This window comes from Schistocerca cancellata, chromosome 1 (genome assembly GCF_023864275.1).
Source record: "Schistocerca cancellata isolate TAMUIC-IGC-003103 chromosome 1, iqSchCanc2.1, whole genome shotgun sequence".
NCBI classification, from domain to species: Eukaryota; Metazoa; Arthropoda; class Insecta; order Orthoptera; family Acrididae; genus Schistocerca; species Schistocerca cancellata.
Window position 1 is genome coordinate 1,288,824,576 of NC_064626.1, and position 22,307 is coordinate 1,288,846,882.

At 53.1% G+C, this 22,307-nt stretch overlaps 17 non-coding genes across 17 annotated transcripts; all 17 read left to right on the forward strand.

Annotated features, from left to right (window-relative positions):
* Window positions 1-761: 761 nt before the first annotated feature.
* Window positions 762-880, forward strand: LOC126101325 (5S ribosomal RNA). The gene has a single exon (XR_007522306.1). It is a non-coding gene; the product is annotated as a 5S ribosomal RNA (ribosomal RNA).
* A 1,204-nt stretch (window positions 881-2,084) lies between these two features.
* LOC126101408 (5S ribosomal RNA) lies at window positions 2,085-2,203 on the forward strand. The gene has a single exon (XR_007522317.1). It is a non-coding gene; the product is annotated as a 5S ribosomal RNA (ribosomal RNA).
* A 1,205-nt stretch (window positions 2,204-3,408) lies between these two features.
* Window positions 3,409-3,527, forward strand: LOC126101488 (5S ribosomal RNA). The gene has a single exon (XR_007522328.1). It is a non-coding gene; the product is annotated as a 5S ribosomal RNA (ribosomal RNA).
* Window positions 3,528-4,731: 1,204 nt separating this feature from the next.
* On the forward strand, window positions 4,732-4,850 carry LOC126101565 (5S ribosomal RNA). The gene has a single exon (XR_007522343.1). It is a non-coding gene; the product is annotated as a 5S ribosomal RNA (ribosomal RNA).
* Window positions 4,851-6,054: 1,204 nt separating this feature from the next.
* Window positions 6,055-6,173, forward strand: LOC126101612 (5S ribosomal RNA). The gene has a single exon (XR_007522355.1). It is a non-coding gene; the product is annotated as a 5S ribosomal RNA (ribosomal RNA).
* A 1,205-nt stretch (window positions 6,174-7,378) lies between these two features.
* Window positions 7,379-7,497, forward strand: LOC126101712 (5S ribosomal RNA). The gene has a single exon (XR_007522441.1). It is a non-coding gene; the product is annotated as a 5S ribosomal RNA (ribosomal RNA).
* A 1,205-nt stretch (window positions 7,498-8,702) lies between these two features.
* On the forward strand, window positions 8,703-8,821 carry LOC126101833 (5S ribosomal RNA). Its single transcript, XR_007522552.1, has one exon. It is a non-coding gene; the product is annotated as a 5S ribosomal RNA (ribosomal RNA).
* Window positions 8,822-10,026: 1,205 nt separating this feature from the next.
* Window positions 10,027-10,145, forward strand: LOC126101954 (5S ribosomal RNA). The gene has a single exon (XR_007522663.1). It is a non-coding gene; the product is annotated as a 5S ribosomal RNA (ribosomal RNA).
* A 1,204-nt stretch (window positions 10,146-11,349) lies between these two features.
* On the forward strand, window positions 11,350-11,468 carry LOC126102075 (5S ribosomal RNA). Its single transcript, XR_007522774.1, has one exon. It is a non-coding gene; the product is annotated as a 5S ribosomal RNA (ribosomal RNA).
* Window positions 11,469-12,660: 1,192 nt separating this feature from the next.
* Window positions 12,661-12,778, forward strand: LOC126101174 (5S ribosomal RNA). Its single transcript, XR_007522286.1, has one exon. It is a non-coding gene; the product is annotated as a 5S ribosomal RNA (ribosomal RNA).
* Window positions 12,779-13,992: 1,214 nt separating this feature from the next.
* On the forward strand, window positions 13,993-14,111 carry LOC126102198 (5S ribosomal RNA). The gene has a single exon (XR_007522822.1). It is a non-coding gene; the product is annotated as a 5S ribosomal RNA (ribosomal RNA).
* Window positions 14,112-15,320: 1,209 nt separating this feature from the next.
* LOC126101168 (5S ribosomal RNA) lies at window positions 15,321-15,440 on the forward strand. The gene has a single exon (XR_007522284.1). It is a non-coding gene; the product is annotated as a 5S ribosomal RNA (ribosomal RNA).
* Window positions 15,441-16,647: 1,207 nt separating this feature from the next.
* On the forward strand, window positions 16,648-16,766 carry LOC126102320 (5S ribosomal RNA). The gene has a single exon (XR_007522834.1). It is a non-coding gene; the product is annotated as a 5S ribosomal RNA (ribosomal RNA).
* A 1,215-nt stretch (window positions 16,767-17,981) lies between these two features.
* LOC126102442 (5S ribosomal RNA) lies at window positions 17,982-18,100 on the forward strand. The gene has a single exon (XR_007522846.1). It is a non-coding gene; the product is annotated as a 5S ribosomal RNA (ribosomal RNA).
* A 1,209-nt stretch (window positions 18,101-19,309) lies between these two features.
* LOC126101424 (5S ribosomal RNA) lies at window positions 19,310-19,429 on the forward strand. The gene has a single exon (XR_007522319.1). It is a non-coding gene; the product is annotated as a 5S ribosomal RNA (ribosomal RNA).
* Window positions 19,430-20,644: 1,215 nt separating this feature from the next.
* LOC126102563 (5S ribosomal RNA) lies at window positions 20,645-20,763 on the forward strand. Its single transcript, XR_007522860.1, has one exon. It is a non-coding gene; the product is annotated as a 5S ribosomal RNA (ribosomal RNA).
* Window positions 20,764-21,970: 1,207 nt separating this feature from the next.
* LOC126102696 (5S ribosomal RNA) lies at window positions 21,971-22,089 on the forward strand. Its single transcript, XR_007522982.1, has one exon. It is a non-coding gene; the product is annotated as a 5S ribosomal RNA (ribosomal RNA).
* Window positions 22,090-22,307: the final 218 nt, after the last annotated feature.

A 22,307-nucleotide genomic window follows, 5' to 3' on the forward strand; every position in this document is an offset into this window, starting at 1 on the left:
TTTCTGTTGTGACAAAGAGACTTCCTTAAGCATTTGAAACGGCCGTAAGGTACGAAACTGCAGTAATTAACTCAGTTTGAAGGAGAATGTGGCAACCAAGTTTGCCAGGAAGTCTTTGAAAACGACAAAACGGTACGAATCGGGCGGTATGCTCCGAAATACGGTAGCGCCTATCGTTCTGCAGCGGCGTACAGCTCCAAATTCGATTTGTAATCATAAATTTATTCTTTTGTCGTCTCGCCGCCTCCCGCAGACGTTTCTCGCGCTTGTGCTGTCATATGGACCGCGACCCGAGCGGCAGCGAGCGGCAGCCGAGCAAAGTCGGGACAAGTCGGGACGGAAGGGGGGGACAGGCGCGAATGGACCGCGCAAATTACGCAAATATCTCGAAGCGCGGCGTGTGTCAGCCAGGTGAGAAAGCCTCCGTCGGTCCAGCAGGACACTGCCACACCCCGCGCAGTCCCCCCGCCCCCCGGCCGCGCGCAAGCCCCGCGCCGGATAACAGGAACAAGGCGCGTCGCCAGCGAGTGTCGGAGGCCACACGCACCAAACGAATGACAGGCGGTGCACCGAGCAGCCGCGTTGTGCGCCTCACCCACGTCCGGCAGTCGCCTCTGAGGCGCCGAGGCGAGCGCGCACTCCGCGCCACCTTCGAGGTGGAAGGACGCGCTTTGCGTCAAATGTGCCACGGAAAGCGGCGATTGCGTGTGTTGCGAGCAGAGGCGAATGCTTCTTGTGTGGTGCGGCTACAGTATAAGGACGCCAACGGCCATACCATGTTGAATACACCGGTTCTCGTCCGATCACCGAAGTTAAGCAACATCGGGCCCGGTTAGTACTTGGATGGGTGACCGCCTGGGAACACCGGGTGCTGTTGGCTCTATCTCATTTTTTCCTTCTTACGTCGCTGCACCTGCCAGGCCTCTTTTTCATGCTAACTATCAGGTGTGACAAAGATGCTTCCACAAGCATTTTAAACTACTGTATCAAACGTAAGATACGAAATTACAGTAATGAACTCAGTTTGCGCAAGAATGCGCGAAAGAAGAGAGTGCTGGAACGCCTTGAAAATAACAACACACTACGAATCGACAGATGAGTTCTGAAATAAGTCAGGGCCTACTGTTTTGTAGCAGTGCTGAATTCCACAAAGTAAATAAACAAAAAAAAAAAAAAACAAAACAAAAAATCTTCCGTTCTCGTCCGATCACCGAAGTGAAGCAACAACGTTAGTACTCGGAAGGGTGAGCGCCTGGGAACTCTGGCTGTCTTCATTTTTCGCTTTTTAGTCGCTACTCCTGCCAGCCCTCTTTCCATAGCAATTTTCTGTTGTGACAAAGAGACTTCCTTAAGCATTTGAAACGGCCGTAAGGTACGAAACTGCAGTAATTAACTCAGTTTGAAGGAGAATGTGGCAACCAAGTTTGCCAGGAAGTCTTTGAAAACGACAAAACGGTACGAATCGGGCGGTATGCTCCGAAATACGGTAGCGCCTATCGTTCTGCAGCGGCGTACAGCTCCAAATTCGATTTGTAATCATAAATTTATTCTTTTGTCGTCTCGCCGCCTCCCGCAGACGTTTCTCGCGCTTGTGCTGTCATATGGACCGCGACCCGAGCGGCAGCGAGCGGCAGCCGAGCAAAGTCGGGACAAGTCGGGACGGAAGGGGGGGACAGGCGCGAATGGACCGCGCAAATTACGCAAATATCTCGAAGCGCGGCGTGTGTCAGCCAGGTGAGAAAGCCTCCGTCGGTCCAGCAGGACACTGCCACACCCCGCGCAGTCCCCCCGCCCCCCGGCCGCGCGCAAGCCCCGCGCCGGATAACAGGAACAAGGCGCGTCGCCAGCGAGTGTCGGAGGCCACACGCACCAAACGAATGACAGGCGGTGCACCGAGCAGCCGCGTTGTGCGCCTCACCCACGTCCGGCAGTCGCCTCTGAGGCGCCGAGGCGAGCGCGCACTCCGCGCCACCTTCGAGGTGGAAGGACGCGCTTTGCGTCAAATGTGCCACGGAAAGCGGCGATTGCGTGTGTTGCGAGCAGAGGCGAATGCTTCTTGTGTGGTGCGGCTACAGTATAAGGACGCCAACGGCCATACCATGTTGAATACACCGGTTCTCGTCCGATCACCGAAGTTAAGCAACATCGGGCCCGGTTAGTACTTGGATGGGTGACCGCCTGGGAACACCGGGTGCTGTTGGCTCTATCTCATTTTTTCCTTCTTACGTCGCTGCACCTGCCAGGCCTCTTTTTCATGCTAACTATCAGGTGTGACAAAGATGCTTCCACAAGCATTTTAAACTACTGTATCAAACGTAAGATACGAAATTACAGTAATGAACTCAGTTTGCGCAAGAATGCGCGAAAGAAGAGAGTGCTGGAACGCCTTGAAAATAACAACACACTACGAATCGACAGATGAGTTCTGAAATAAGTCAGGGCCTACTGTTTTGTAGCAGTGCTGAATTCCACAAAGTAAATAAACAAAAAAAAAAAAAAAACAAAACAAAAAATCTTCCGTTCTCGTCCGATCACCGAAGTGAAGCAACAACGTTAGTACTCGGAAGGGTGAGCGCCTGGGAACTCTGGCTGTCTTCATTTTTCGCTTTTTAGTCGCTACTCCTGCCAGCCCTCTTTCCATAGCAATTTTCTGTTGTGACAAAGAGACTTCCTTAAGCATTTGAAACGGCCGTAAGGTACGAAACTGCAGTAATTAACTCAGTTTGAAGGAGAATGTGGCAACCAAGTTTGCCAGGAAGTCTTTGAAAACGACAAAACGGTACGAATCGGGCGGTATGCTCCGAAATACGGTAGCGCCTATCGTTCTGCAGCGGCGTACAGCTCCAAATTCGATTTGTAATCATAAATTTATTCTTTTGTCGTCTCGCCGCCTCCCGCAGACGTTTCTCGCGCTTGTGCTGTCATATGGACCGCGACCCGAGCGGCAGCGAGCGGCAGCCGAGCAAAGTCGGGACAAGTCGGGACGGAAGGGGGGGACAGGCGCGAATGGACCGCGCAAATTACGCAAATATCTCGAAGCGCGGCGTGTGTCAGCCAGGTGAGAAAGCCTCCGTCGGTCCAGCAGGACACTGCCACACCCCGCGCAGTCCCCCCGCCCCCCGGCCGCGCGCAAGCCCCGCGCCGGATAACAGGAACAAGGCGCGTCGCCAGCGAGTGTCGGAGGCCACACGCACCAAACGAATGACAGGCGGTGCACCGAGCAGCCGCGTTGTGCGCCTCACCCACGTCCGGCAGTCGCCTCTGAGGCGCCGAGGCGAGCGCGCACTCCGCGCCACCTTCGAGGTGGAAGGACGCGCTTTGCGTCAAATGTGCCACGGAAAGCGGCGATTGCGTGTGTTGCGAGCAGAGGCGAATGCTTCTTGTGTGGTGCGGCTACAGTATAAGGACGCCAACGGCCATACCATGTTGAATACACCGGTTCTCGTCCGATCACCGAAGTTAAGCAACATCGGGCCCGGTTAGTACTTGGATGGGTGACCGCCTGGGAACACCGGGTGCTGTTGGCTCTATCTCATTTTTTCCTTCTTACGTCGCTGCACCTGCCAGGCCTCTTTTTCATGCTAACTATCAGGTGTGACAAAGATGCTTCCACAAGCATTTTAAACTACTGTATCAAACGTAAGATACGAAATTACAGTAATGAACTCAGTTTGCGCAAGAATGCGCGAAAGAAGAGAGTGCTGGAACGCCTTGAAAATAACAACACACTACGAATCGACAGATGAGTTCTGAAATAAGTCAGGGCCTACTGTTTTGTAGCAGTGCTGAATTCCACAAAGTAAATAAACAAAAAAAAAAAAAAACAAAACAAAAAATCTTCCGTTCTCGTCCGATCACCGAAGTGAAGCAACAACGTTAGTACTCGGAAGGGTGAGCGCCTGGGAACTCTGGCTGTCTTCATTTTTCGCTTTTTAGTCGCTACTCCTGCCAGCCCTCTTTCCATAGCAATTTTCTGTTGTGACAAAGAGACTTCCTTAAGCATTTGAAACGGCCGTAAGGTACGAAACTGCAGTAATTAACTCAGTTTGAAGGAGAATGTGGCAACCAAGTTTGCCAGGAAGTCTTTGAAAACGACAAAACGGTACGAATCGGGCGGTATGCTCCGAAATACGGTAGCGCCTATCGTTCTGCAGCGGCGTACAGCTCCAAATTCGATTTGTAATCATAAATTTATTCTTTTGTCGTCTCGCCGCCTCCCGCAGACGTTTCTCGCGCTTGTGCTGTCATATGGACCGCGACCCGAGCGGCAGCGAGCGGCAGCCGAGCAAAGTCGGGACAAGTCGGGACGGAAGGGGGGGACAGGCGCGAATGGACCGCGCAAATTACGCAAATATCTCGAAGCGCGGCGTGTGTCAGCCAGGTGAGAAAGCCTCCGTCGGTCCAGCAGGACACTGCCACACCCCGCGCAGTCCCCCCGCCCCCCGGCCGCGCGCAAGCCCCGCGCCGGATAACAGGAACAAGGCGCGTCGCCAGCGAGTGTCGGAGGCCACACGCACCAAATGAATGACAGGCGGTGCACCGAGCAGCCGCGTTGTGCGCCTCACCCACGTCCGGCAGTCGCCTCTGAGGCGCCGAGGCGAGCGCGCACTCCGCGCCACCTTCGAGGTGGAAGGACGCGCTTTGCGTCAAATGTGCCACGGAAAGCGGCGATTGCGTGTGTTGCGAGCAGAGGCGAATGCTTCTTGTGTGGTGCGGCTACAGTATAAGGACGCCAACGGCCATACCATGTTGAATACACCGGTTCTCGTCCGATCACCGAAGTTAAGCAACATCGGGCCCGGTTAGTACTTGGATGGGTGACCGCCTGGGAACACCGGGTGCTGTTGGCTCTATCTCATTTTTTCCTTCTTACGTCGCTGCACCTGCCAGGCCTCTTTTTCATGCTAACTATCAGGTGTGACAAAGATGCTTCCACAAGCATTTTAAACTACTGTATCAAACGTAAGATACGAAATTACAGTAATGAACTCAGTTTGCGCAAGAATGCGCGAAAGAAGAGAGTGCTGGAACGCCTTGAAAATAACAACACACTACGAATCGACAGATGAGTTCTGAAATAAGTCAGGGCCTACTGTTTTGTAGCAGTGCTGAATTCCACAAAGTAAATAAACAAAAAAAAAAAAAAACAAAACAAAAAATCTTCCGTTCTCGTCCGATCACCGAAGTGAAGCAACAACGTTAGTACTCGGAAGGGTGAGCGCCTGGGAACTCTGGCTGTCTTCATTTTTCGCTTTTTAGTCGCTACTCCTGCCAGCCCTCTTTCCATAGCAATTTTCTGTTGTGACAAAGAGACTTCCTTAAGCATTTGAAACGGCCGTAAGGTACGAAACTGCAGTAATTAACTCAGTTTGAAGGAGAATGTGGCAACCAAGTTTGCCAGGAAGTCTTTGAAAACGACAAAACGGTACGAATCGGGCGGTATGCTCCGAAATACGGTAGCGCCTATCGTTCTGCAGCGGCGTACAGCTCCAAATTCGATTTGTAATCATAAATTTATTCTTTTGTCGTCTCGCCGCCTCCCGCAGACGTTTCTCGCGCTTGTGCTGTCATATGGACCGCGACCCGAGCGGCAGCGAGCGGCAGCCGAGCAAAGTCGGGACAAGTCGGGACGGAAGGGGGGGACAGGCGCGAATGGACCGCGCAAATTACGCAAATATCTCGAAGCGCGGCGTGTGTCAGCCAGGTGAGAAAGCCTCCGTCGGTCCAGCAGGACACTGCCACACCCCGCGCAGTCCCCCCGCCCCCCGGCCGCGCGCAAGCCCCGCGCCGGATAACAGGAACAAGGCGCGTCGCCAGCGAGTGTCGGAGGCCACACGCACCAAACGAATGACAGGCGGTGCACCGAGCAGCCGCGTTGTGCGCCTCACCCACGTCCGGCAGTCGCCTCTGAGGCGCCGAGGCGAGCGCGCACTCCGCGCCACCTTCGAGGTGGAAGGACGCGCTTTGCGTCAAATGTGCCACGGAAAGCGGCGATTGCGTGTGTTGCGAGCAGAGGCGAATGCTTCTTGTGTGGTGCGGCTACAGTATAAGGACGCCAACGGCCATACCATGTTGAATACACCGGTTCTCGTCCGATCACCGAAGTTAAGCAACATCGGGCCCGGTTAGTACTTGGATGGGTGACCGCCTGGGAACACCGGGTGCTGTTGGCTCTATCTCATTTTTTCCTTCTTACGTCGCTGCACCTGCCAGGCCTCTTTTTCATGCTAACTATCAGGTGTGACAAAGATGCTTCCACAAGCATTTTAAACTACTGTATCAAACGTAAGATACGAAATTACAGTAATGAACTCAGTTTGCGCAAGAATGCGCGAAAGAAGAGAGTGCTGGAACGCCTTGAAAATAACAACACACTACGAATCGACAGATGAGTTCTGAAATAAGTCAGGGCCTACTGTTTTGTAGCAGTGCTGAATTCCACAAAGTAAATAAACAAAAAAAAAAAAAAAACAAAACAAAAAATCTTCCGTTCTCGTCCGATCACCGAAGTGAAGCAACAACGTTAGTACTCGGAAGGGTGAGCGCCTGGGAACTCTGGCTGTCTTCATTTTTCGCTTTTTAGTCGCTACTCCTGCCAGCCCTCTTTCCATAGCAATTTTCTGTTGTGACAAAGAGACTTCCTTAAGCATTTGAAACGGCCGTAAGGTACGAAACTGCAGTAATTAACTCAGTTTGAAGGAGAATGTGGCAACCAAGTTTGCCAGGAAGTCTTTGAAAACGACAAAACGGTACGAATCGGGCGGTATGCTCCGAAATACGGTAGCGCCTATCGTTCTGCAGCGGCGTACAGCTCCAAATTCGATTTGTAATCATAAATTTATTCTTTTGTCGTCTCGCCGCCTCCCGCAGACGTTTCTCGCGCTTGTGCTGTCATATGGACCGCGACCCGAGCGGCAGCGAGCGGCAGCCGAGCAAAGTCGGGACAAGTCGGGACGGAAGGGGGGGACAGGCGCGAATGGACCGCGCAAATTACGCAAATATCTCGAAGCGCGGCGTGTGTCAGCCAGGTGAGAAAGCCTCCGTCGGTCCAGCAGGACACTGCCACACCCCGCGCAGTCCCCCCGCCCCCCGGCCGCGCGCAAGCCCCGCGCCGGATAACAGGAACAAGGCGCGTCGCCAGCGAGTGTCGGAGGCCACACGCACCAAACGAATGACAGGCGGTGCACCGAGCAGCCGCGTTGTGCGCCTCACCCACGTCCGGCAGTCGCCTCTGAGGCGCCGAGGCGAGCGCGCACTCCGCGCCACCTTCGAGGTGGAAGGACGCGCTTTGCGTCAAATGTGCCACGGAAAGCGGCGATTGCGTGTGTTGCGAGCAGAGGCGAATGCTTCTTGTGTGGTGCGGCTACAGTATAAGGACGCCAACGGCCATACCATGTTGAATACACCGGTTCTCGTCCGATCACCGAAGTTAAGCAACATCGGGCCCGGTTAGTACTTGGATGGGTGACCGCCTGGGAACACCGGGTGCTGTTGGCTCTATCTCATTTTTTCCTTCTTACGTCGCTGCACCTGCCAGGCCTCTTTTTCATGCTAACTATCAGGTGTGACAAAGATGCTTCCACAAGCATTTTAAACTACTGTATCAAACGTAAGATACGAAATTACAGTAATGAACTCAGTTTGCGCAAGAATGCGCGAAAGAAGAGAGTGCTGGAACGCCTTGAAAATAACAACACACTACGAATCGACAGATGAGTTCTGAAATAAGTCAGGGCCTACTGTTTTGTAGCAGTGCTGAATTCCACAAAGTAAATAAACAAAAAAAAAAAAAAAACAAAACAAAAAATCTTCCGTTCTCGTCCGATCACCGAAGTGAAGCAACAACGTTAGTACTCGGAAGGGTGAGCGCCTGGGAACTCTGGCTGTCTTCATTTTTCGCTTTTTAGTCGCTACTCCTGCCAGCCCTCTTTCCATAGCAATTTTCTGTTGTGACAAAGAGACTTCCTTAAGCATTTGAAACGGCCGTAAGGTACGAAACTGCAGTAATTAACTCAGTTTGAAGGAGAATGTGGCAACCAAGTTTGCCAGGAAGTCTTTGAAAACGACAAAACGGTACGAATCGGGCGGTATGCTCCGAAATACGGTAGCGCCTATCGTTCTGCAGCGGCGTACAGCTCCAAATTCGATTTGTAATCATAAATTTATTCTTTTGTCGTCTCGCCGCCTCCCGCAGACGTTTCTCGCGCTTGTGCTGTCATATGGACCGCGACCCGAGCGGCAGCGAGCGGCAGCCGAGCAAAGTCGGGACAAGTCGGGACGGAAGGGGGGGACAGGCGCGAATGGACCGCGCAAATTACGCAAATATCTCGAAGCGCGGCGTGTGTCAGCCAGGTGAGAAAGCCTCCGTCGGTCCAGCAGGACACTGCCACACCCCGCGCAGTCCCCCCGCCCCCCGGCCGCGCGCAAGCCCCGCGCCGGATAACAGGAACAAGGCGCGTCGCCAGCGAGTGTCGGAGGCCACACGCACCAAACGAATGACAGGCGGTGCACCGAGCAGCCGCGTTGTGCGCCTCACCCACGTCCGGCAGTCGCCTCTGAGGCGCCGAGGCGAGCGCGCACTCCGCGCCACCTTCGAGGTGGAAGGACGCGCTTTGCGTCAAATGTGCCACGGAAAGCGGCGATTGCGTGTGTTGCGAGCAGAGGCGAATGCTTCTTGTGTGGTGCGGCTACAGTATAAGGACGCCAACGGCCATACCATGTTGAATACACCGGTTCTCGTCCGATCACCGAAGTTAAGCAACATCGGGCCCGGTTAGTACTTGGATGGGTGACCGCCTGGGAACACCGGGTGCTGTTGGCTCTATCTCATTTTTTCCTTCTTACGTCGCTGCACCTGCCAGGCCTCTTTTTCATGCTAACTATCAGGTGTGACAAAGATGCTTCCACAAGCATTTTAAACTACTGTATCAAACGTAAGATACGAAATTACAGTAATGAACTCAGTTTGCGCAAGAATGCGCGAAAGAAGAGAGTGCTGGAACGCCTTGAAAATAACAACACACTACGAATCGACAGATGAGTTCTGAAATAAGTCAGGGCCTACTGTTTTGTAGCAGTGCTGAATTCCACAAAGTAAATAAACAAAAAAAAAAAAAAAACAAAACAAAAAATCTTCCGTTCTCGTCCGATCACCGAAGTGAAGCAACAACGTTAGTACTCGGAAGGGTGAGCGCCTGGGAACTCTGGCTGTCTTCATTTTTCGCTTTTTAGTCGCTACTCCTGCCAGCCCTCTTTCCATAGCAATTTTCTGTTGTGACAAAGAGACTTCCTTAAGCATTTGAAACGGCCGTAAGGTACGAAACTGCAGTAATTAACTCAGTTTGAAGGAGAATGTGGCAACCAAGTTTGCCAGGAAGTCTTTGAAAACGACAAAACGGTACGAATCGGGCGGTATGCTCCGAAATACGGTAGCGCCTATCGTTCTGCAGCGGCGTACAGCTCCAAATTCGATTTGTAATCATAAATTTATTCTTTTGTCGTCTCGCCGCCTCCCGCAGACGTTTCTCGCGCTTGTGCTGTCATATGGACCGCGACCCGAGCGGCAGCGAGCGGCAGCCGAGCAAAGTCGGGACAAGTCGGGACGGAAGGGGGGGACAGGCGCGAATGGACCGCGCAAATTACGCAAATATCTCGAAGCGCGGCGTGTGTCAGCCAGGTGAGAAAGCCTCCGTCGGTCCAGCAGGACACTGCCACACCCCGCGCAGTCCCCCCGCCCCCCGGCCGCGCGCAAGCCCCGCGCCGGATAACAGGAACAAGGCGCGTCGCCAGCGAGTGTCGGAGGCCACACGCACCAAACGAATGACAGGCGGTGCACCGAGCAGCCGCGTTGTGCGCCTCACCCACGTCCGGCAGTCGCCTCTGAGGCGCCGAGGCGAGCGCGCACTCCGCGCCACCTTCGAGGTGGAAGGACGCGCTTTGCGTCAAATGTGCCACGGAAAGCGGCGATTGCGTGTGTTGCGAGCAGAGGCGAATGCTTCTTGTGTGGTGCGGCTACAGTATAAGGACGCCAACGGCCATACCATGTTGAATACACCGGTTCTCGTCCGATCACCGAAGTTAAGCAACATCGGGCCCGGTTAGTACTTGGATGGGTGACCGCCTGGGAACACCGGGTGCTGTTGGCTCTATCTCATTTTTTCCTTCTTACGTCGCTGCACCTGCCAGGCCTCTTTTTCATGCTAACTATCAGGTGTGACAAAGATGCTTCCACAAGCATTTTAAACTACTGTATCAAACGTAAGATACGAAATTACAGTAATGAACTCAGTTTGCGCAAGAATGCGCGAAAGAAGAGAGTGCTGGAACGCCTTGAAAATAACAACACACTACGAATCGACAGATGAGTTCTGAAATAAGTCAGGGCCTACTGTTTTGTAGCAGTGCTGAATTCCACAAAGTAAATAAACAAAAAAAAAAAAAAACAAAACAAAAAATCTTCCGTTCTCGTCCGATCACCGAAGTGAAGCAACAACGTTAGTACTCGGAAGGGTGAGCGCCTGGGAACTCTGGCTGTCTTCATTTTTCGCTTTTTAGTCGCTACTCCTGCCAGCCCTCTTTCCATAGCAATTTTCTGTTGTGACAAAGAGACTTCCTTAAGCATTTGAAACGGCCGTAAGGTACGAAACTGCAGTAATTAACTCAGTTTGAAGGAGAATGTGGCAACCAAGTTTGCCAGGAAGTCTTTGAAAACGACAAAACGGTACGAATCGGGCGGTATGCTCCGAAATACGGTAGCGCCTATCGTTCTGCAGCGGCGTACAGCTCCAAATTCGATTTGTAATCATAAATTTATTCTTTTGTCGTCTCGCCGCCTCCCGCAGACGTTTCTCGCGCTTGTGCTGTCATATGGACCGCGACCCGAGCGGCAGCGAGCGGCAGCCGAGCAAAGTCGGGACAAGTCGGGACGGAAGGGGGGGACAGGCGCGAATGGACCGCGCAAATTACGCAAATATCTCGAAGCGCGGCGTGTGTCAGCCAGGTGAGAAAGCCTCCGTCGGTCCAGCAGGACACTGCCACACCCCGCGCAGTCCCCCCGCCCCCCGGCCGCGCGCAAGCCCCGCGCCGGATAACAGGAACAAGGCGCGTCGCCAGCGAGTGTCGGAGGCCACACGCACCAAACGAATGACAGGCGGTGCACCGAGCAGCCGCGTTGTGCGCCTCACCCACGTCCGGCAGTCGCCTCTGAGGCGCCGAGGCGAGCGCGCACTCCGCGCCACCTTCGAGGTGGAAGGACGCGCTTTGCGTCAAATGTGCCACGGAAAGCGGCGATTGCGTGTGTTGCGAGCAGAGGCGAATGCTTCTTGTGTGGTGCGGCTACAGTATAAGGACGCCAACGGCCATACCATGTTGAATACACCGGTTCTCGTCCGATCACCGAAGTTAAGCAACATCGGGCCCGGTTAGTACTTGGATGGGTGACCGCCTGGGAACACCGGGTGCTGTTGGCTCTATCTCATTTTTTCCTTCTTACGTCGCTGCACCTGCCAGGCCTCTTTTTCATGCTAACTATCAGGTGTGACAAAGATGCTTCCACAAGCATTTTAAACTACTGTATCAAACGTAAGATACGAAATTACAGTAATGAACTCAGTTTGCGCAAGAATGCGCGAAAGAAGAGAGTGCTGGAACGCCTTGAAAATAACAACACACTACGAATCGACAGATGAGTTCTGAAATAAGTCAGGGCCTACTGTTTTGTAGCAGTGCTGAATTCCACAAAGTAAATAAACAAAAAAAAAAAAAAAACAAAACAAAAAATCTTCCGTTCTCGTCCGATCACCGAAGTGAAGCAACAACGTTAGTACTCGGAAGGGTGAGCGCCTGGGAACTCTGGCTGTCTTCATTTTTCGCTTTTTAGTCGCTACTCCTGCCAGCCCTCTTTCCATAGCAATTTTCTGTTGTGACAAAGAGACTTCCTTAAGCATTTGAAACGGCCGTAAGGTACGAAACTGCAGTAATTAACTCAGTTTGAAGGAGAATGTGGCAACCAAGTTTGCCAGGAAGTCTTTGAAAACGACAAAACGGTACGAATCGGGCGGTATGCTCCGAAATACGGTAGCGCCTATCGTTCTGCAGCGGCGTACAGCTCCAAATTCGATTTGTAATCATAAATTTATTCTTTTGTCGTCTCGCCGCCTCCCGCAGACGTTTCTCGCGCTTGTGCTGTCATATGGACCGCGACCCGAGCGGCAGCGAGCGGCAGCCGAGCAAAGTCGGGACAAGTCGGGACGGAAGGGGGGGACAGGCGCGAATGGACCGCGCAAATTACGCAAATATCTCGAAGCGCGGCGTGTGTCAGCCAGGTGAGAAAGCCTCCGTCGGTCCAGCAGGACACTGCCACACCCCGCGCAGTCCCCCCGCCCCCCGGCCGCGCGCAAGCCCCGCGCCGGATAACAGGAACAAGGCGCGTCGCCAGCGAGTGTCGGAGGCCACACGCACCAAACGAATGACAGGCGGTGCACCGAGCAGCCGCGTTGTGCGCCTCACCCACGTCCGGCAGTCGCCTCTGAGGCGCCGAGGCGAGCGCGCACTCCGCGCCACCTTCGAGGTGGAAGGACGCGCTTTGCGTCAAATGTGCCACGGAGTGTGTTGCGAGCAGAGGCGAATGCTTCTTGTGTGGTGCGGCTACAGTATAAGGACGCCAACGGCCATACCATGTTGAATACACCGGTTCTCGTCCGATCACCGAAGTTAAGCAACATCGGGCCCGGTTAGTACTTGGATGGGTGACCGCCTGGGAACACCGGTGCTGTTGGCTCTATCTCATTTTTTCCTTCTTACGTCGCTGCACCTGCCAGGCCTCTTTTTCATGCTAACTATCAGGTGTGACAAAGATGCTTCCACAAGCATTTTAAAACTACTGTATCAAACGTAAGATACGAAATTACAGTAATGAACTCAGTTTGCGCAAGAATGCGCGAAAGAAGAGAGTGCTGGAACGCCTTGAAAATAACAACACACTACGAATCGACAGATGAGTTCTGAAATAAGTCAGGGCCTACTGTTTTGTAGCAGTGCTGAATTCCACAAAGTAAATAAACAAAAAAAAAAAAAAAAAAACAAAAAAAACAAAAAATCTTCCGTTCTCGTCCGATCACCGAAGTGAAGCAACAACGTTAGTACTCGGAAGGGTGAGCGCCTGGGAACTCTGGCTGTCTTCATTTTTCGCTTTTTAGTCGCTACTCCTGCCAGCCCTCTTTCCATAGCAATTTTCTGTTGTGACAAAGAGACTTCCTTAAGCATTTGAAACGGCCGTAAGGTACGAAACTGCAGTAATTAACTCAGTTTGAAGGAGAATGTGGCAACCAAGTTTGCCAGGAAGTCTTTGAAAACGACAAAACGGTACGAATCGGGCGGTATGCTCCGAAATACGGTAGCGCCTATCGTTCTGCAGCGGCGTACAGCTCCAAATTCGATTTGTAATCATAAATTTATTCTTTTGTCGTCTCGCCGCCTCCCGCAGACGTTTCTCGCGCTTGTGCTGTCATATGGACCGCGACCCGAGCGGCAGCGAGCGGCAGCCGAGCAAAGTCGGGACAAGTCGGGACGGAAGGGGGGGACAGGCGCGAATGGACCGCGCAAATTACGCAAATATCTCGAAGCGCGGCGTGTGTCAGCCAGGTGAGAAAGCCTCCGTCGGTCCAGCAGGACACTGCCACACCCCGCGCAGTCCCCCCCGCCCCCCGGCCGCGCGCAAGCCCCGCGCCGGATAACAGGAACAAGGCGCGTCGCCAGCGAGTGTCGGAGGCCACACGCACCAAACGAATGACAGGCGGTGCACCGAGCAGCCGCGTTGTGCGCCTCACCCACGTCCGGCAGTCGCCTCTGAGGCGCCGAGGCGAGCGCGCACTCCGCGCCACCTTCGAGGTGGAAGGACGCGCTTTGCGTCAAATGTGCCACGGAAAGCGGCGATTGCGTGTGTTGCGAGCAGAGGCGAATGCTTCTTGTGTGGTGCGGCTACAGTATAAGGACGCCAACGGCCATACCATGTTGAATACACCGGTTCTCGTCCGATCACCGAAGTTAAGCAACATCGGGCCCGGTTAGTACTTGGATGGGTGACCGCCTGGGAACACCGGGTGCTGTTGGCTCTATCTCATTTTTTCCTTCTTACGTCGCTGCACCTGCCAGGCCTCTTTTTCATGCTAACTATCAGGTGTGACAAAGATGCTTCCACAAGCATTTTAAACTACTGTATCAAACGTAAGATACGAAATTACAGTAATGAACTCAGTTTGCGCAAGAATGCGCGAAAGAAGAGAGTGCTGGAACGCCTTGAAAATAACAACACACCTACGAATCGACAGATGAGTTCTGAAATAAGTCAGGGCCTACTGTTTTGTAGCAGTGCTGAATTCCACAAAGTAAATAAACAAAAAAAAAAAAAAAAACAAAACAAAAAATCTTCCGTTCTCGTCCGATCACCGAAGTGAAGCAACAACGTTAGTACTCCGGAAGGGTGAGCGCCTGGGAACTCTGGCTGTCTTCATTTTTCGCTTTTTAGTCGCTACTCCTGCCAGCCCTCTTTCCATAGCAATTTTCTGTTGTGACAAAGAGACTTCCTTAAGCATTTGAAACGGCCGTAAGGTACGAAACTGCAGTAATTAACTCAGTTTGAAGGAGAATGTGGCAACCAAGTTTGCCAGGAAGTCTTTGAAAACGACAAAACGGTACGAATCGGGCGGTATGCTCCGAAATACGGTAGCGCCTATCGTTCTGCAGCGGCGTACAGCTCCAAATTCGATTTGTAATCATAAATTTATTCTTTTGTCGTCTCGCCGCCTCCCGCAGACGTTTCTCGCGCTTGTGCTGTCATATGGACCGCGACCCGAGCGGCAGCGAGCGGCAGCCGAGCAAAGTCGGGACAAGTCGGGACGGAAGGGGGGGACAGGCGCGAATGGACCGCGCAAATTACGCAAATATCTCGAAGCGCGGCGTGTGTCAGCCAGGTGAGAAAGCCTCCGTCGGTCCAGCAGGACACTGCCACACCCCGCGCAGTCCCCCCGCCCCCCCGGCCGCGCGCAAGCCCCGCGCCGGATAACAGGAACAAGGCGCGTCGCCAGCGAGTGTCGGAGGCCACACGCACCAAACGAATGACAGGCGGTGCACCGAGCAGCCGCGTTGTGCGCCTCACCCACGTCCGGCAGTCGCCTCTGAGGCGCCGAGGCGAGCGCGCACTCCGCGCCACCTTCGAGGTGGAAGGACGCGCTTTGCGTCAAATGTGCCACGGAAAGCGGCGATTGCGTGTGTTGCGAGCAGAGGCGAATGCTTCTTGTGTGGTGCGGCTACAGTATAAGGACGCCAACGGCCATACCATGTTGAATACACCGGTTCTCGTCCGATCACCGAAGTTAAGCAACATCGGGCCCGGTTAGTACTTGGATGGGTGACCGCCTGGGAACACCGGGGTGCTGTTGGCTCTATCTCATTTTTTCCTTCTTACGTCGCTGCACCTGCCAGGCCTCTTTTTCATGCTAACTATCAGGTGTGACAAAGATGCTTCCACAAGCATTTTAAACTACTGTATCAAACGTAAGATACGAAATTACAGTAATGAACTCAGTTTGCGCAAGAATGCGCGAAAGAAGAGAGTGCTGGAACGCCTTGAAAATAACAACACACTACGAATCGACAGATGAGTTCTGAAATAAGTCAGGGCCTACTGTTTTGTAGCAGTGCTGAATTCCACAAAGTAAATAAACAAAAAAAAAAAAAAAAACAAAACAAAAAATCTTCCGTTCTCGTCCGATCACCGAAGTGAAGCAACAACGTTAGTACTCGGAAGGGTGAGCGCCTGGGAACTCTGGCTGTCTTCATTTTTCGCTTTTTAGTCGCTACTCCTGCCAGCCCTCTTTCCATAGCAATTTTCTGTTGTGACAAAGAGACTTCCTTAAGCATTTGAAACGGCCGTAAGGTACGAAACTGCAGTAATTAACTCAGTTTGAAGGAGAATGTGGCAACCAAGTTTGCCAGGAAGTCTTTGAAAACGACAAAACGGTACGAATCGGGCGGTATGCTCCGAAATACGGTAGCGCCTATCGTTCTGCAGCGGCGTACAGCTCCAAATTCGATTTGTAATCATAAATTTATTCTTTTGTCGTCTCGCCGCCTCCCGCAGACGTTTCTCGCGCTTGTGCTGTCATATGGACCGCGACCCGAGCGGCAGCGAGCGGCAGCCGAGCAAAGTCGGGACAAGTCGGGACGGAAGGGGGGGACAGGCGCGAATGGACCGCGCAAATTACGCAAATATCTCGAAGCGCGGCGTGTGTCAGCCAGGTGAGAAAGCCTCCGTCGGTCCAGCAGGACACTGCCACACCCCGCGCAGTCCCCCCGCCCCCCGGCCGCGCGCAAGCCCCGCGCCGGATAACAGGAACAAGGCGCGTCGCCAGCGAGTGTCGGAGGCCACACGCACCAAACGAATGACAGGCGGTGCACCGAGCAGCCGCGTTGTGCGCCTCACCCACGTCCGGCAGTCGCCTCTGAGGCGCCGAGGCGAGCGCGCACTCCGCGCCACCTTCGAGGTGGAAGGACGCGCTTTAGCGTCAAATGTGCCACGGAAAGCGGCGATTGCGTGTGTTGCGAGCAGAGGCGAATGCTTCTTGTGTGGTGCGGCTACAGTATAAGGACGCCAACGGCCATACCATGTTGAATACACCGGTTCTCGTCCGATCACCGAAGTTAAGCAACATCGGGCCCGGTTAGTACTTGGATGGGTGACCGCCTGGGAACACCGGGTGCTGTTGGCTCTATCTCATTTTTTCCTTCTTACGTCGCTGCACCTGCCAGGCCTCTTTTTCATGCTAACTATCAGGTGTGACAAAGATGCTTCCACAAGCATTTTAAACTACTGTATCAAACGTAAGATACGAAATTACAGTAATGAACTCAGTTTGCGCAAGAATGCGCGAAAGAAGAGAGTGCTGGAACGCCTTGAAAATAACAACACACTACGAATCGACAGATGAGTTCTGAAATAAGTCAGGGCCTACTGTTTTGTAGCAGTGCTGAATTCCACAAAGTAAATAAACAAAAAAAAAAAAAAAAAAAACAAAAAAAACAAAAAATCTTCCGTTCTCGTCCGATCACCGAAGTGAAGCAACAACGTTAGTACTCGGAAGGGTGAGCGCCTGGGAACTCTGGCTGTCTTCATTTTTCGCTTTTTTAGTCGCTACTCCTGCCAGCCCTCTTTCCATAGCAATTTTCTGTTGTGACAAAGAGACTTCCTTAAGCATTTGAAACGGCCGTAAGGTACGAAACTGCAGTAATTAACTCAGTTTGAAGGAGAATGTGGCAACCAAGTTTGCCAGGAAGTCTTTGAAAACGACAAAACGGTACGAATCGGGCGGTATGCTCCGAAATACGGTAGCGCCTATCGTTCTGCAGCGGCGTACAGCTCCAAATTCGATTTGTAATCATAAATTTATTCTTTTGTCGTCTCGCCGCCTCCCGCAGACGTTTCTCGCGCTTGTGCTGTCATATGGACCGCGACCCGAGCGGCAGCGAGCGGCAGCCGAGCAAAGTCGGGACAAGTCGGGACGGAAGGGGGGGACAGGCGCGAATGGACCGCGCAAATTACGCAAATATCTCGAAGCGCGGCGTGTGTCAGCCAGGTGAGAAAGCCTCCGTCGGTCCAGCAGGACACTGCCACACCCCGCGCAGTCCCCCCCGCCCCCCGGCCGCGCGCAAGCCCCGCGCCGGATAACAGGAACAAGGCGCGTCGCCAGCGAGTGTCGGAGGCCACACGCACCAAACGAATGACAGGCGGTGCACCGAGCAGCCGCGTTGTGCGCCTCACCCACGTCCGGCAGTCGCCTCTGAGGCGCCGAGGCGCGCGCGCACTCCGCGCCACCTTCGAGGTGGAAGGACGCGCTTTGCGTCAAATGTGCCACGGAAAGCGGCGATTGCGTGTGTTGCGAGCAGAGGCGAATGCTTCTTGTGTGGTGCGGCTACAGTATAAGGACGCCAACGGCCATACCATGTTGAATACACCGGTTCTCGTCCGATCACCGAAGTTAAGCAACATCGGGCCCGGTTAGTACTTGGATGGGTGACCGCCTGGGAACACCGGGTGCTGTTGGCTCTATCTCATTTTTTCCTTCTTACGTCGCTGCACCTGCCAGGCCTCTTTTTCATGCTAACTATCAGGTGTGACAAAGATGCTTCCACAAGCATTTTAAACTACTGTATCAAACGTAAGATACGAAATTACAGTAATGAACTCAGTTTGCGCAAGAATGCGCGAAAGAAGAGAGTGCTGGAACGCCTTGAAAATAACAACACACTACGAATCGACAGATGAGTTCTGAAATAAGTCAGGGCCTACTGTTTTGTAGCAGTGCTGAATTCCACAAAGTAAATAAACAAAAAAAAAAAAAAAACAAAAACAAAAAATCTTCCGTTCTCGTCCGATCACCGAAGTGAAGCAACAACGTTAGTACTCGGAAGGGTGAGCGCCTGGGAACTCTGGCTGTCTTCATTTTTCGCTTTTTAGTCGCTACTCCTGCCAGCCCTCTTTCCATAGCAATTTTCTGTTGTGACAAAGAGACTTCCTTAAGCATTTGAAACGGCCGTAAGGTACGAAACTGCAGTAATTAACTCAGTTTGAAGGAGAATGTGGCAACCAAGTTTGCCAGGAAGTCTTTGAAAACGACAAAACGGTACGAATCGGGCGGTATGCTCCGAAATACGGTAGCGCCTATCGTTCTGCAGCGGCGTACAGCTCCAAATTCGATTTGTAATCATAAATTTATTCTTTTGTCGTCTCGCCGCCTCCCGCAGACGTTTCTCGCGCTTGTGCTGTCATATGGACCGCGACCCGAGCGGCAGCGAGCGGCAGCCGAGCAAAGTCGGGACAAGTCGGGACGGAAGGGGGGGACAGGCGCGAATGGACCGCGCAAATTACGCAAATATCTCGAAGCGCGGCGTGTGTCAGCCAGGTGAGAAAGCCTCCGTCGGTCCAGCAGGACACTGCCACACCCCGCGCAGTCCCCCCGCCCCCCGGCCGCGCGCAAGCCCCGCGCCGGATAACAGGAACAAGGCGCGTCGCCAGCGAGTGTCGGAGGCCACACGCACCAAACGAATGACAGGCGGTGCACCGAGCAGCCGCGTTGTGCGCCCTCACCCACGTCCGGCAGTCGCCTCTGAGGCGCCGAGGCGAGCGCGCGCACTCCGCGCCACCTTCGAGGTGGAAGGACGCGCTTTGCGTCAAATGTGCCACGGAAAGCGGCGATTGCGTGTGTTGCGAGCAGAGGCGAATGCTTCTTGTGTGGTGCGGCTACAGTATAAGGACGCCAACGGCCATACCATGTTGAATACCACCGGTTCTCGTCCGATCACCGAAGTTAAGCAACATCGGGCCCGGTTAGTACTTGGATGGGTGACCGCCTGGGAACACCGGGTGCTGTTGGCTCTATCTCATTTTTTCCTTCTTACGTCGCTGCACCTGCCAGGCCTCTTTTTCATGCTAACTATCAGGTGTGACAAAGATGCTTCCACAAGCATTTTAAACTACTGTATCAAACGTAAGATACGAAATTACAGTAATGAACTCAGTTTGCGCAAGAATGCGCGAAAGAAGAGAGTGCTGGAACGCCTTGAAAATAACAACACACTACGAATCGACAGATGAGTTCTGAAATAAGTCAGGGCCTACTGTTTTGTAGCAGTGCTGAATTCCACAAAGTAAATAAACAAAAAAAAAAAAAAAAAACAAAAAAAAACAAAAAATCTTCCGTTCTCGTCCGATCACCGAAGTGAAGCAACAACGTTAGTACTCGGAAGGGTGAGCGCCTGGGAACTCTGGCTGTCTTCATTTTTCGCTTTTTAGTCGCTACTCCTGCCAGCCCTCTTTCCATAGCAATTATCTGTTGTGACAAAGAGACTTCCTTAAGCATTTGAAACGGCCGTAAGGTACGAAACTGCAGTAATTAACTCAGTTTGAAGGAGAATGTGGCAACCAAGTTTGCCAGGAAGTCTTTGAAAACGACAAAACGGTACGAATCGGGCGGTATGCTCCGAAATACGGTAGCGCCTATCGTTCTGCAGCGGCGTACAGCTCCAAATTCGATTTGTAATCATAAATTTATTCTTTTGTCGTCTCGCCGCCTCCCGCAGACGTTTCTCGCGCTTGTGCTGTCATATGGACCGCGACCCGAGCGGCAGCGAGCGGCAGCCGAGCAAAGTCGGGACAAGTCGGGACGGAAGGGGGGGGACAGGCGCGAATGGACCGCGCAAATTACGCAAATATCTCGAAGCGCGGCGTGTGTCAGCCAGGTGAGAAAGCCTCCGTCGGTCCAGCAGGACACTGCCACACCCCGCGCAGTCCCCCCGCCCCCCGGCCGCGCGCAAGCCCCGCGCCGGATAACAGGAACAAGGCGCGTCGCCCAGCGAGTGTCGGAGGCCACACGCACCAAACGAATGACAGGCGGTGCACCGAGCAGGCCGCGTTGTGCGCCTCACCCACGTCCGGCAGTCGCCTCTGAGGCGCCGAGGCGAGCGCGCACTCCGCGCCACCTTCGAGGTGGAAGGACGCGCTTTGCGTCAAATGTGCCACGGAAAGCGGCGATTGCGTGTGTTGCGAGCAGAGGCGAATGCTTCTTGTGTGGTGCGGCTACAGTATAAGGACGCCAACGGCCATACCATGTTGAATACACCGGTTCTCGTCCGATCACCGAAGTTAAGCAACATCGGGCCCGGTTAGTACTTGGATGGGTGACCGCCTGGGAACACCGGGTGCTGTTGGCTCTATCTCATTTTTTCCTTCTTACGTCGCTGCACCTGCCAGGCCTCTTTTTCATGCTAACTATCAGGTGTGACAAAGATGCTTCCACAAGCATTTTAAACTACTGTATCAAACGTAAGATACGAAATTACAGTAATGAACTCAGTTTGCGCAAGAATGCGCGAAAGAAGAGAGTGCTGGAACGCCTTGAAAATAACAACACACTACGAATCGACAGATGAGTTCTGAAATAAGTCAGGGCCTACTGTTTTGTAGCAGTGCTGAATTCCACAAAGTAAATAAACAAAAAAAAAAAAAAAACAAAACAAAAAATCTTCCGTTCTCGTCCGATCACCGAAGTGAAGCAACAACGTTAGTACTCGGAAGGGTGAGCGCCTGGGAACTCTGGCTGTCTTCATTTTTCGCTTTTTAGTCGCTACTCCTGCCAGCCCCTCTTTCCATAGCAATTTTCTGTTGTGACAAAGAGACTTCCTTAAGCATTTGAAACGGCCGTAAGGTACGAAACTGCAGTAATTAACTCAGTTTGAAGGAGAATGTGGCAACCAAGTTTGCCAGGAAGTCTTTGAAAACGACAAAACGGTACGAATCGGGCGGTATGCTCCGAAATACGGTAGCGCCTATCGTTCTGCAGCGGCGTACAGCTCCAAATTCGATTTGTAATCATAAATTTATTCTTTTGTCGTCTCGCCGCCTCCCGCAGACGTTTCTCGCGCTTGTGCTGTCATATGGACCGCGACCCGAGCGGCAGCGAGCGGCAGCCGAGCAAAGTCGGGACAAGTCGGGACGGAAGGGGGGGACAGGCGCGAATGGACCGCGCAAATTACGCAAATATCTCGAAGCGCGGCGTGTGTCAGCCAGGTGAGAAAGCCTCCGTCGGTCCAGCAGGACACTGCCACACCCCGCGCAGTCCCCCCCGCCCCCCGGCCGCGCGCAAGCCCCGCGCCGGATAACAGGAACAAGGCGCGTCGCCAGCGAGTGTCGGAGGCCACACGCACCAAACGAATGACAGGCGGTGCACCGAGCAGCCGCGTTGTGCGCCTCACCCACGTCCGGCAGTCGCCTCTGAGGCGCCGAGGCGAGCGCGCACTCCGCGCCACCTTCGAGGTGGAAGGACGCGCTTTGCGTCAAATGTGCCACGGAAAGCGGCGATTGCGTGTGTTGCGAGCAGAGGCGAATGCTTCTTGTGTGGTGCGGCTACAGTATAAGGACGCCAACGGCCATACCATGTTGAATACACCGGTTCTCGTCCGATCACCGAAGTTAAGCAACATCGGGCCCGGTTAGTACTTGGATGGGTGACCGCCTGGGAACACCGGGTGCTGTTGGCTCTATCTCATTTTTTCCTTCTTACGTCGCTGCACCTGCCAGGCCTCTTTTTCATGCTAACTATCAGGTGTGACAAAGATGCTTCCACAAGCATTTTAAACTACTGTATCAAACGTAAGATACGAAATTACAGTAATGAACTCAGTTTGCGCAAGAATGCGCGAAAGAAGAGAGTGCTGGAACGCCTTGAAAATAACAAACACACTACGAATCGACAGAT